Source organism: Apaloderma vittatum, unplaced genomic scaffold (assembly GCF_000703405.1).
Source record: "Apaloderma vittatum isolate BGI_N311 unplaced genomic scaffold, ASM70340v1 scaffold9805, whole genome shotgun sequence".
In the NCBI taxonomy this organism is placed as follows: Eukaryota; Metazoa; Chordata; class Aves; order Trogoniformes; family Trogonidae; genus Apaloderma; species Apaloderma vittatum.
This window is the reverse complement of record NW_009716494.1, coordinates 6,756-18,192: the sequence shown is the minus strand read 5'-3', so window position 1 is coordinate 18,192 and position 11,437 is coordinate 6,756. Positions and strand designations below refer to the sequence as shown.

The 11,437-nt window shown below is 41.6% G+C and overlaps 1 pseudogene across 1 annotated transcript in view; it reads right to left on the bottom strand.

The window, feature by feature from the left end:
* Positions 1-5,093: 5,093 nt before the first annotated feature.
* The window catches only part of LOC104274038, a 6,853-nt pseudogene continuing 509 nt past the window's right edge, over positions 5,094-11,437 (bottom strand). Inside the window, exon 2 of the transcript XR_717820.1 lies at positions 5,094-5,835. The product of XR_717820.1 is annotated as an alpha-N-acetylneuraminide alpha-2,8-sialyltransferase pseudogene (transcript). The remainder of the gene's footprint in view (positions 5,836-11,437) is intronic.

Sequence of the window (11,437 nt, the reverse complement as noted above, 5' to 3'; positions counted from 1 at the left end):
ATTTGGAGCTAAATCTTTTTGAAGTTATCAACACTGTAGAAGATGGTTCAAAATGACAACATGTATTAGCTGCCTTGTGGCTGATCTTTTAAATCACATTTCTAACCCCATGGAGGATGGTCATCAGGCAGGATAGGCCAGAAGAGATCCTTCAGGATGACTTCTTGGGGCAAAATGCAAGTTCAGATGAACCCAGAGGGAGATCTGATGGAAGCCACATGACATTAGGTGAAAGTCCCACTAGGGAGGTCATAGCACACCAAGACAGCCATGGCTCCCAGAGCATTCTGCAAAACAGTCATGGAGGAGGGGGAATGGGCATTTCTGGACAAGGTCTAATGAATTTTGTTTACTAGGAAGAAGTATCAGCTAATTGAAATCCCACTATATCATCTCATGAAGCAGACAGTGACTCAGGATAATAGCTGTTAGTCTATTTTATATATGTGTTTTGGAGGGACTGGTAGGAGAGAAGGGAAAGACAGATTTTTCCTCACCATTCTTTGTTCTGTTTTATCTCCCTTTCTGCTTAATCAGAGTTTCCCCTCCCCACAGCATTTTGCTTTGCTACCATTGGTAGGTCACAGGTAGTCCATTTTTCACAGCCAGTACCAGATGAAAATGTCCTACAGTTGCTTAGAACTGGGGATCTTTATCAAGGATACAACCCAATTTGTTACATCACTGATTTGATCTTCCTTTCTTCTGGCATCATCCAACTGTTCAAGAACTGCCTGTCCTTCATATAACTTGGACTTCTTCCAATACTTACTAACATATTGAGCTGAAGAAAAGAAGCATAGCAGGCAGCAAATGGTGAGATAGCATTCACCTCCTTCATCACTCTCACCTACAGATCAAAAGTTTCCTCACTCATGTTCTCCTTATTAATTACAGGCAAGGGTGAGCCAAATGTTAAATTAGTTACCACACAGATGTGTGGAGGAAGGGTTGTACGTAGCTACCATCGCTCAGACATTCAGTTTAAAAAAGCAGATGCTCTGCATAGTTTCAGCTCCCACAGAGGTGCCAACTCAGCAGGGTGTGTTGTAACACCATTTTGATGCAGCTAACAGAAAGGCAAAAGTAGTCAAGTCGACCAAAAGGCCAATACTTCCATATTCTACAAAAGTTAACCTGTAACAGAGGCTTGGACCTTTGACTTTTGTAGCTGATTTGCCCCAAACTTGATAATCTTCTTTTCAGCAAAAATATAAAAATATAACACTTGCGAATAAAGGTCCTCAGCATTATAGCAGGATCAGTGCCAAAATTATAAATGCATTTATTCTCAAAAGTGCACATGCCCTTTCTCTATGGTTTTAGTTTGCTGGCTTGTTTTGCTTGTCTATTTAGAAGGAGCTCCAAAGGCTCTGGAGAAGTTTTACATTACTTCTGGTGCAAGTTTAAAAATTTGGTCTTGACTTATGCAAAAGCATAAGCACCCCAAAAAAGATCATACACAGAGCAATTTCAGTAATGAATATCTTCCATGTACAGTTCTTGTAAAATAATTTCATTTACTCTTCTTATAAATGTGAAGCAATGCCTCCTGTGCAGAGCAACAATTCCAGCGCTTCTATACCTTGTCACCTCTATGATAAAATTAGTAATTAGGAATAAAAACAACTCATTTGGTCAGTCTGAATCAGTTTTTATTGAAGATGAATTGTGGTAGCTTTCAACCTGGCAAAGACTTGTGCAGCTTTAGCTACACCATCAGAGAAATTCAAGGACTGGCAGTGGAAACACAGGGAATTCCACTAACAAAATGAACATGAAGATTTCAGTTTGCTGATTCTCCCCCTTCACTCTGCTCTTGTGAGACCCCACCTCGAATACTGCATCCAGTTCTGGTGTCCCTACTGTAAGAGGGACGTGGATCTGTTGGAGCGTGTTCAGAGGAGGGCCACAAGGATGATCCAGGGGCTGGAGCACCTCTGCTGTGAGGACAGGCTGTGGGAGCTGGGATTGTTCAGTCTGGAAAAGAGAAGACTCTGTGGGGACCTAATAGCTGCCTTCCAATACCTGAAGGGAACCTACAGGAAGGCTGGAGTTTACAAGAGTGTCCACCAATAGGACAAGGGGAAACGAATTTAAGTTAAAGGAGAATAGATTTAGACTGGATCTTAGGAGAAAAATCTTCAGTACAAGGGTTGCAAGACTCTGGAATAACTTGCCCAGAGAAGTTGCCCCCTCCAGAGATGACCCCTCCTTTGAGGTGTTCAAGACCAGGTTGGATGAGACCTTGAGTAGCCTGATCTAGTTGAGAGGTGTCCCTGCCCATGGCAGGGAGTTTGGATTAGATGATCTCTAAGGTCCCTTCCAACCTAGGCCATTCCGTGATTCTGTCATTCTATGATTCATTGATTGCTGGCCAGAGTCTGCATGGACTGACAAGTCAGACAGTTAAATAGATTTTCCCCTCTCAAAAGGGGCACATTATTTTCATTTCTCTTCTCTCCTGAGCTGACAGTTTTCTGAAAGTTATAGAAAATTATTTATCCTTGAAGCCTTTACTTCCCCATCAAATGTGGTTGTCTTTGTAAGATGCAGTTATATTCACTACATATAAATGTGGATAGAGCCAAAATTACCATTTTCTCCAACACCAGTCACACATCACACACAGCCTGGGTCTCTCCTACCCCCAGAATTTTTTGGAAGCTATCTCCTTGCAAACGTCAGAGCTGCAGACATCAGAAGGGACTCACAAATACCACATTCTACAGGTTCAGTCTGCTTCGGTCTTACAGAAGCGGGGAATACAACACGATGAGATACCTGTGACATCAGTTGAACACGAATGAGCCAGATGTCGTGAAACACTGCAAAGAGTTTTTCTACAAAAATATACATTTTTCTCTTGTCCTTCTAATGCAATTATTTTCCCAAGACACAGGAAAAAAAAGGATTACCACAAGACTGGAGACCTGTCAGAGAGGTTCAGAACTAAATTCCCAAGTATTGGTAAAAAAAAATACAATACAGTGAACAGCAAATAGGCAGCTCCTCTCTACTCTTCCACCCACAAGGAAATGCTGACACCCAGCCAAAAGGTCATTTTAGCACACCATATTTCAATAGTATTTCTCACAGATAATGTAATCTTTAAAGCACTAAAAAGTGCAAAACTTGATGCATACAATAAAAATCACACAGGGACCTCTTCTTCTCCAAGAAAGGCAGCTCAGTATAATTTTGTCATAATAAGCAGTAAAGAAAATATTTTACTTTCAAATCCTTCCTCATCAAGTACCCACAAAACAAACATAATGGAAGGGAACAAATATCAAATGATGTTCCATCAGTGTGTTGACTGTACTTTTAACAAATATATGCACAAAGATAAAAATGCGTTATAGAAGCACATTCGGATTTTATCAGAACAATCTCTAAAACGCTACTTAATCCCAGTCTCCACATTACAGTTTAGCACTGTCCTGTAATCCTACAGAACAGTGTCCACTTTATACTTGGACTATTCATATATACAAAGAAGATTTTATTATGAAACATAGGTTTAAAAAACAAAACATGATTTTTTTTTCCAGTGTCCTACAGAGATAGTTGAATTACTTATATTTAAAGAAGAGCCATGGGGTTTTTTTTGTTTTTTTAACTATATGTCTAGAACTTGCAGCTGGTAGTCTACAAAGAGAGAGAGACGTTGTCAACATATGATAGGACACATCCCCCAAAATACTTTGGAGCTAAAACAGGTAGCACAGGAAATTTTTGTGGAAACCTGATGACAGTTTTGTTGTTACAACACTGACTAGAATTTCAGCTACTAATGATGGAAGGATAAGAAAGAGAACACTGATGTGGATTTTTCAAGTTAATGGCAATAACATCTTGCAGCTGAAATTGCGCCGTGGACTGAGCTGGTATTCTCTTCTTGTCCTAGAGTGCTAAACCAAAGCAAACAAACAAAAAGATTTCTCATTTACATGGTGAGAGGACCATCTGCTGCCCAAGTAATAACCCAAAATAAAACAGTCCTTCAGGCGCTGTGCTGGCTGGAGCAGTGCGTGTGATATAATTCACCCACTGCGAGGGAGAGGCTGCCTTACGTAAGGGCCTGCTGCTTTTTTTCTTTTTTCTTGCTGGCTATGCAGCTATTCAGTGCTCTCAAAGGCTGGTTTATTTTTCAGACTCTCTTTAACCAAAGACAATCTTGCAAGAAAAGTACAAGTCTTTAAGGCTAACGTTACAATCCAAGCAGAAGAGCTAGTCACACAAAGAGATTTTTGAAGCTTTAACTCATTTTAAAAGACACTTACATTCATTTCTGCAGTTTTTCTGCTATAAGCAAATGAAGAAACTCATTCTGCATTCCAATGAACACCTCAAATCCCCTTGACAGCCAATGAACATCTGGAGTCCAAATGAATACAGAATTAATCCCTAAGGCTGGACAGCAAAACAGGTCAGGAACCATCCCTACTACAAAAGTCACTGCGGAAATCTTGCAGCAGGTCAGCTGAAACCAGGCTGCACCTCACTACAGGCTTTGTAACACACATTTTATGTGCAGACCAATTTCCCTTAACCAGTCCTTGCCCACAGCATAGCATTAGTATAGCTGTAAGTGCAATGACCTAAACTATCCCGATAAAACCTACAACAGGTAGGTCCACCTATATTCAGTAGCAGAGCATTCCTAGGACATTCTTTTAACCAGATTCTTAGCACCCTTCACTCTCCTGAAAGTCTTCAGAGGAGCTGATGGTACTCAGCTCCCAGAGCTTTTAAGCCTTTCCTTTTCCTTCCATTGGGTAATAAAATAAAAAGTAAAGGGAAAAAGAAAAAACAAAAAAAAAGGAAAAAGGAAAGAAACAGTGAAAGGCAACACCCCACACCAAAGGGGGGGGGGGGGGGGGAAGAGAAAAAAAGGAAAGTTGTACAAGGTGCCAATCTGGAATGAAATGGATTTTTGAACAGACAGTCATATTTGGCACTGTCAGCAAAAGCTTTTGAGTGGCCCTGTGTCTCTCCGAGCCTTAATGCCCTTTTAACATCGGTCATTTAAAAAGTCCACCGGAAAGTCCAGCTGGGCTGCTTCTGGCATTATTTTCACAATGCTGCTGAATGGACTCAATGGAGAGATTCGGTCCCCACACCTCAGTTCCATAAAGCACTATACATTAAGGACGTATTCCATTTGGCCTTCAAGTGGCATTTTATAGTCTATGCAGATCCACGATTATTTTCCCTTTAAAAAGAATCAACAGAAAACTGAACTCTCTGTTGGAGAGCATGGAAATTAAAAACTATTGGACCTGCCAACTCCTGTGATCTTCAGGCAGAAGACTGGATTAATGGGTCCTCACATGGTTCTAGCTGCATTCTCAGTACACCGCTTTTATGAAGAAACCAGAGCTGTAGAAATTCCTCCGGCATGGCATGGAATCCAGAATCAGGCAAGACATTGTCATAGTAATGATGGCTAATAAACTTCCCGTGCAGGTCCACCGAGAATGGCCAGAAGCCATAAATTGTTACTTCTTCACAAAGACCAAGGGCAGCGCTGACCAGGAAAAGTCCCGTGGAAAGCCGTTTGGCATGGATACCTTTGCTCTTCCAGAATTTTCCAATGTCACGCAGGAAATTGGGGTTGGCAAAAAGGACCTCCTGCTTGGCACCAAAGTCCTCCAGGGTGTAATAGACACGTAAGGAGGGTCCCGTCCCTGTCTTCATTGAGAACGCTGGCATGTAGATGTAGCTGTGGTTATACACCTTCACGCTGTCCACAAATGCTTTTCGAGACCACAGGAGATTCTGGAACCTGTAAAACAACAGAAAAAAAAAGCGGGTCACATGTAGGCTTTCCTCATTATTTCAAAACCTGTCTAAAAGCTGCTTTTTGTACACATATTAATAACTACCTGCACAGCCCAGACAAACTTCTGACTGATTGACACTGCCTTTCTTCTAAAAACATAAACCTGAACAGACAGTTGAAAACTAACTTGTATTCTACTAACGCCAAAACCTAAAATGCGTCTGATTTCATCTTTTCAAAAAAAACCTGGAATGAACACTGACAGTTTTCATGAAAATCAATCATTTTTAGTGACATTTTTCTTTCTGTCCAAACACCAACTTACATTTTCAAGCACAGGAATCTTTAAAAGAAATTTTAAAGTCTTCATTGTTCTTGTTTCAGAAAGGCATAAAAAAAAAGAATCCAAGTTACATGCTGAACAAATAATAATACCAAGAGATATTTAAAGAGAAACTTTGGACTTATAAAACACGTAAGACTTTTAAGAATTGGTTTTGTTATCCTTGTATAGCAATTTAGGTTGTGCTACCACAGTATTTAGTTCTCATTCTGGAACTGAGAAAAATCTCCAAGAATATACTTTGCTAAAACACGTAAAACAGAAATCAATTAATCATTTAAGATAAGTGGCACCACAAAAATTTAGCAAGAGGCATCAAACAATATTCAGTGTTGGTGTTTAAGATGGCATGAGTTATATGCCGAGCAGGTTTAAAAGCAGCTGGTATTTGTAGCATGCAGGTTAAACGAGAGACTAGCTGGTAACTATAAGGAGTGAGAAGTGTATATACAGATTATTTCTCTAATATGATAGTCTTCTCTTGATAAAAAATCTACATTGGGTTACAATTTGTTAAATTGTCAAAAGCTATTTGCTGATGTCTATTTTAGCCCTTATGTTAGATTTTCATGCCAGTATTCTGTCAATAATCTTTCTTTGTCATGTGCTTCTGGATACGCCATGATGAATGAGACACCTGGCAGGAAATCCTAGGCCAGTCACACACACCAAAAACTGCACTGAGGTTTGACCTGTCCTGATGTCTGACACTATAAACAAATCACATCTCAGTAAAATACTGAAGTATCCCAAATACATATCATTGGGTGTAACTGGAGGTCAGTCAGACTCAGGGGTAAAACCTATTACTTGAACCACAGACTTGCAAAGTAACAGAAGCACTTTCTGTCCTGGGGTGCAGACTGCACTTTTGCATGAGGAAGTCCCTATGGTTTACACTTGATAATCTCCTTTCTTTCCAAAGGCCATGCAATCTTCAGAACACTAGTAAGCCTCGCTGCTTTTACCATGAGACAGCATTTATAGCTGTCAGCATGCAGGGAAAATTTACTACATTAAAAGCCACTTTTGCACAAGCCTCACATGCTTTCCTTTCACTGCAGCTGGGTTACTCTCCCACACGTGATCCCTAATTTTTTTCTCTGATTCCAAATGCCCGCCTTGCCCTTGTTGCTGTCTTCTCTCAGTTTCCTGCAGCTAAGACGAATGTGTCATGACTGATTTTGTACTTAGGCAGCAGAAGAGTCAGAACAAGAAAGTGGACACAGCAACACTGGATTTTTTTCCCTTTCTCGGGTGCAGGCAGAGAGATAGGTATAAGAATACCTTTTTTTAATGGTTATGAAGACATCAATTTTATGTATAGATGTCTGTGAAACAACAGCAAGAATCACACATATAGCAAGGTGCACAAGTTTAAGTAAGATGCCAGATGACCTCAAGAAGCACTAAATAAAACTGCAGATGAAACAATTGCCAACAAAACAGAGCTTCAACAGCATTGAAATGCCTCATAAACATGTGCCAGGCTTTCTGAAGTCTTCCTTTTGGCAGAAAACTTGATATATTCCTAAAAAGTTGAAAGGTTTTGTCGACATTTTCAACACGCAATATTTGGTGTCCTGATTAGCTACAAGTCTCTTTGAAAATTTCCTTCAAGTAAAATTAGAATAGAGCTGTTTTGAAGCAAACCCCCTGAAATCTGCCTGGGTCTTCATTACCATTTTGCTCTGCAGATCTGCTCCTACTGTGTGGTGCTATTTACAAACATAGACAAAGCCACTTTTCCAAGCAAGAAATGAATTCACCCTGAACATACAAAACAAAACAATAAAAACATTTGCATAACTTATTGCATTTGGAATTCTTTTTTATAGAAATAGCCAAGACAGAACTGAATATAGAAGGCCAGCCAAGCTCAAGGTGGCCTGGCAGAAATTCACTGTCTGGCTCTACCTTCTCATATGGGCCCTCTCACTCCATTACTATCAGACCGTTAATAAAGTGTTCCCCAAAACAAGCTATACCATCCTCTCCTCCTAAGGAGCAGCAAGACAACCTGTAACCTGTCAGATTATCAGGTTCAGGAGTTGGGTCCATCCTGCCAAACTTGTTCCATTTGCAACACATAGTCAAAAAATATTTAAAAAATAATAATCCCTAGCTTAATACTTTCAATATTCACCCAGGCGCTTGAAGCCTCAGTATCCAAACTCTAATTCTAAGAACGCTAACTGCTTTTAAAAGGTAGAATAAGACCAGCAGCAGGCTTTTGGACTATTGCTCTCCCTCTAATTTGAGACATCCACTGGAAGGTTCAACCTCCACAACAAAGGGAACTTGAGCACGCAGCTTGATGCAATGGGGACCTTGCATCTTCGCTGAGGGGAAGGCAGAGACAGGTCCTCTGCCACTCCTGGGAGCCAGTTTCACTTACAGCTGGCTAACAATTTCCACATCAGATGGCAAATAAATGTCATTATTCTAAAACTGCCTTTTTCAGCAGATTTACCATTCACTGAAATGCATTGCAGAGGTCTAAGATGAATACATTAAAATTGCACAGATACAGTCACAGAGGGCCAATGACTGTCTGAATATTCATTTGCTATCATCACCACAACTGATTTACATTTCTTATAGATGAATTTCCCCAAATGCCTTAAAATTAATGAGAAATGAGTGGCGCCACCACGAGAGCAGTGAATGGCAGGGATTTCATGCAGAAGGGTCAGCATTTGTCATGCAAATTGTCCTCCAGGAACATCATCACCTCCTGGAAACCCATGCCTCATTTGAATGATCTGGATCGCAGTGTCAGTAGGCATCACGCCCAGTTCAACAGATGGACATTATACAGGTGGCCAGGAGCCCATGCAGAAACATAAAACATGCCGATTACGGCTGGCCTGATAGCTTAACACAGCCAAAAAGCTGTTGCCCATCTTGTGCTCCTCATGAGGGGAGATATCAGCAGTAAATGAAATTTTCTGTTCCCCATTGGTAAAAATAGGAGCCCCGTCCAAGCTTTCAGACATTTCACAAGCTGGTTAGAGGCTGTAGAAATCTGGGGGACAAACGCGGTGCGTCAGCAAGTTTCTAGAAACGGTACTGGAAGCTCAAGCGTATTTTCCTTTAACTCCCAGCCCAGACAGGGAGTCCTGCAGGCAACCTCATTCCAGTGGTGGCTCTGAGGGTGCTCACACTGCATCTGTCCCAGCACACTGCGAGGAGGCTACTCCATGCCTGACAGACCAGGAGGGCTTGTCCTCTGCAGTTGAGCAGCTCTGTAGCGCACATGTGAGCATAACGATAAGGTGTTTCTTTCCTGCTTGTCCTGGCATGGACACTACCATCCCGGTGCACCCAGACGGCTACAAACACCTTCCCTCATGCCCATCCTCATCCAGTCTTCTCTGAATGATGGGCCTCTGGTTCCTAGTTAGTGCTTGCCTCTCCCTGACGTGCTTTGAACATTAAGTACTCTCAAGGGCACGGCCCAGAAACTGTTGAGCTCCTCCCCATTCACCAGGCTTCCAAAGAAACGCCATCAAATGATCCAGCCCCTCATGTAAGAGTGCATCTCAGGCGACATTATCTACCCAGCTCAGCTCTGAGCAAGAAACCACTGAACTGCTTTCAGGGTCGTCCTCTGACCTTCTGCAGTCAAGCTCACACAAACGTATGGCAGGTTGCCAGCACTTAGATAAAAGTGGACGCGGAATCTCTTGAGCCCCAAGCAGCACCTGAAGACTGTGGGAGTTGCTCGGTAATTTGCAGTAATGTGTCCCGGCAGCTCCAGAGAGGCGCCAATGCCTGTGAATGCTGGCAAAAGCAGATCACGGCATGTTCGACTCAGGCGCTTTACTTCTGCTACTCTCATTAATGGGCAGCAAGCAAACAAACTCATCAGCAACACATTTTTGCTGTCAGGTCGATATGACAGATCAACTTAAAAAGCGCAACTTTCCACAGGCACGTGTAGGCACAGCTGCGCAGATACCGGGGAAATCATTTCCCTGACACCAGCTGCAGAGTTCCCTCAAATGCTCTGCTCTACTTTTCCAAAGAGAAAGATGCAATCGAGAGAAAACTGCCACAGTGCATTGCATGACAGTGCAATCAAAGGCTTAAGAGCATTAAGTGTTCGGGGTTTTGTTTTCAGCCTGGTTTTAATGTTCTTATTGATGTTCTTTAGCAGATATTTAGGGACACGGCTGCTCTCTGATAGTAAGAGACACCTTGCAGTAACCACAAAGAATGTGCTGCAGTGACATTGAGCTAACCCACTTGCAGATAATAATGGCAGCATTTTCTTGCATCTTAGTTTCTTTTTGATCTCCCCAGAGAGTCACCATCTCATGCCTGTGATGATATCCCAGTCACTTAGTGTGTTGGCATCTGCAAAGTCACAAGTTCAGCATTCTGAATTAATCGCAAGTTGACTTATCGGGGAGGGAGTAAAACTGAGTAATGAAGGGAGCAGCTAAGATGCCAAAGAAATAGTGTATTATTTTTAAATGAAGACAAATAGAGCTCAAAGGAATAGAGCAGAAGGCATATAAAGACTTATGTATTTGTCCCTATGGCAAAGGATAACCTTACAAAAATTATTTTGATAATTTGATGTCCGCATTAGCCAAGAATGATTTAGCAATTTACTGCAGCTGTTAGAATATGCTTACAGCTGGGGTCAAAACAAGTCAGCTTGCAACCACACTTCTAAACCTCCACCACTGTGACAGAGGAATTTTACTGCACTCGTTTCTCAGAGTACATTTATGCTTTCAAATAGCGATGCCCTCTTTAATGCACTGTGCTCTCATTCGTATCAGGCACTTCTTATCTGCCCCTTCAAGGCTTGTGTAGCCATTTTACTAAGACATACTGTGTCTCAACTAACATCACGCTAATTTCCATGTGCTTATTCTCCATGCAGGCGCTTTCAGCATGCATTAGGTGCCAAGTGGACCACTCTACTTGTCCACACAGGAAGCCAGAAATGAGCACTTAAAGTACCGTAAATTGACCCCCTTTTTTCTTTTACCTCAGCTTCCCCAACTGCACAAGCCACTGTTTACTTGATTTAAGATTCGATTATAAGCCCATTAAAGTCAATGGCAAAACCAACTCTGATCTCACTGGAAGTATGTACAGAGCCTCAGGGAAAAAAAATAAGGCCCACAATAAACTCCAGAGTGGTTAGAAAAGGAATGAAGTAACATGATCAGTCATAAAGACTGATCATTAAACCAATACAATTACAGATGCCAATCATTTGCCATCAACACAGGAAGCCTTTATGCCCGTGGTAGCCCCCTAGTGCTCTGTCTGATCTCATTTCA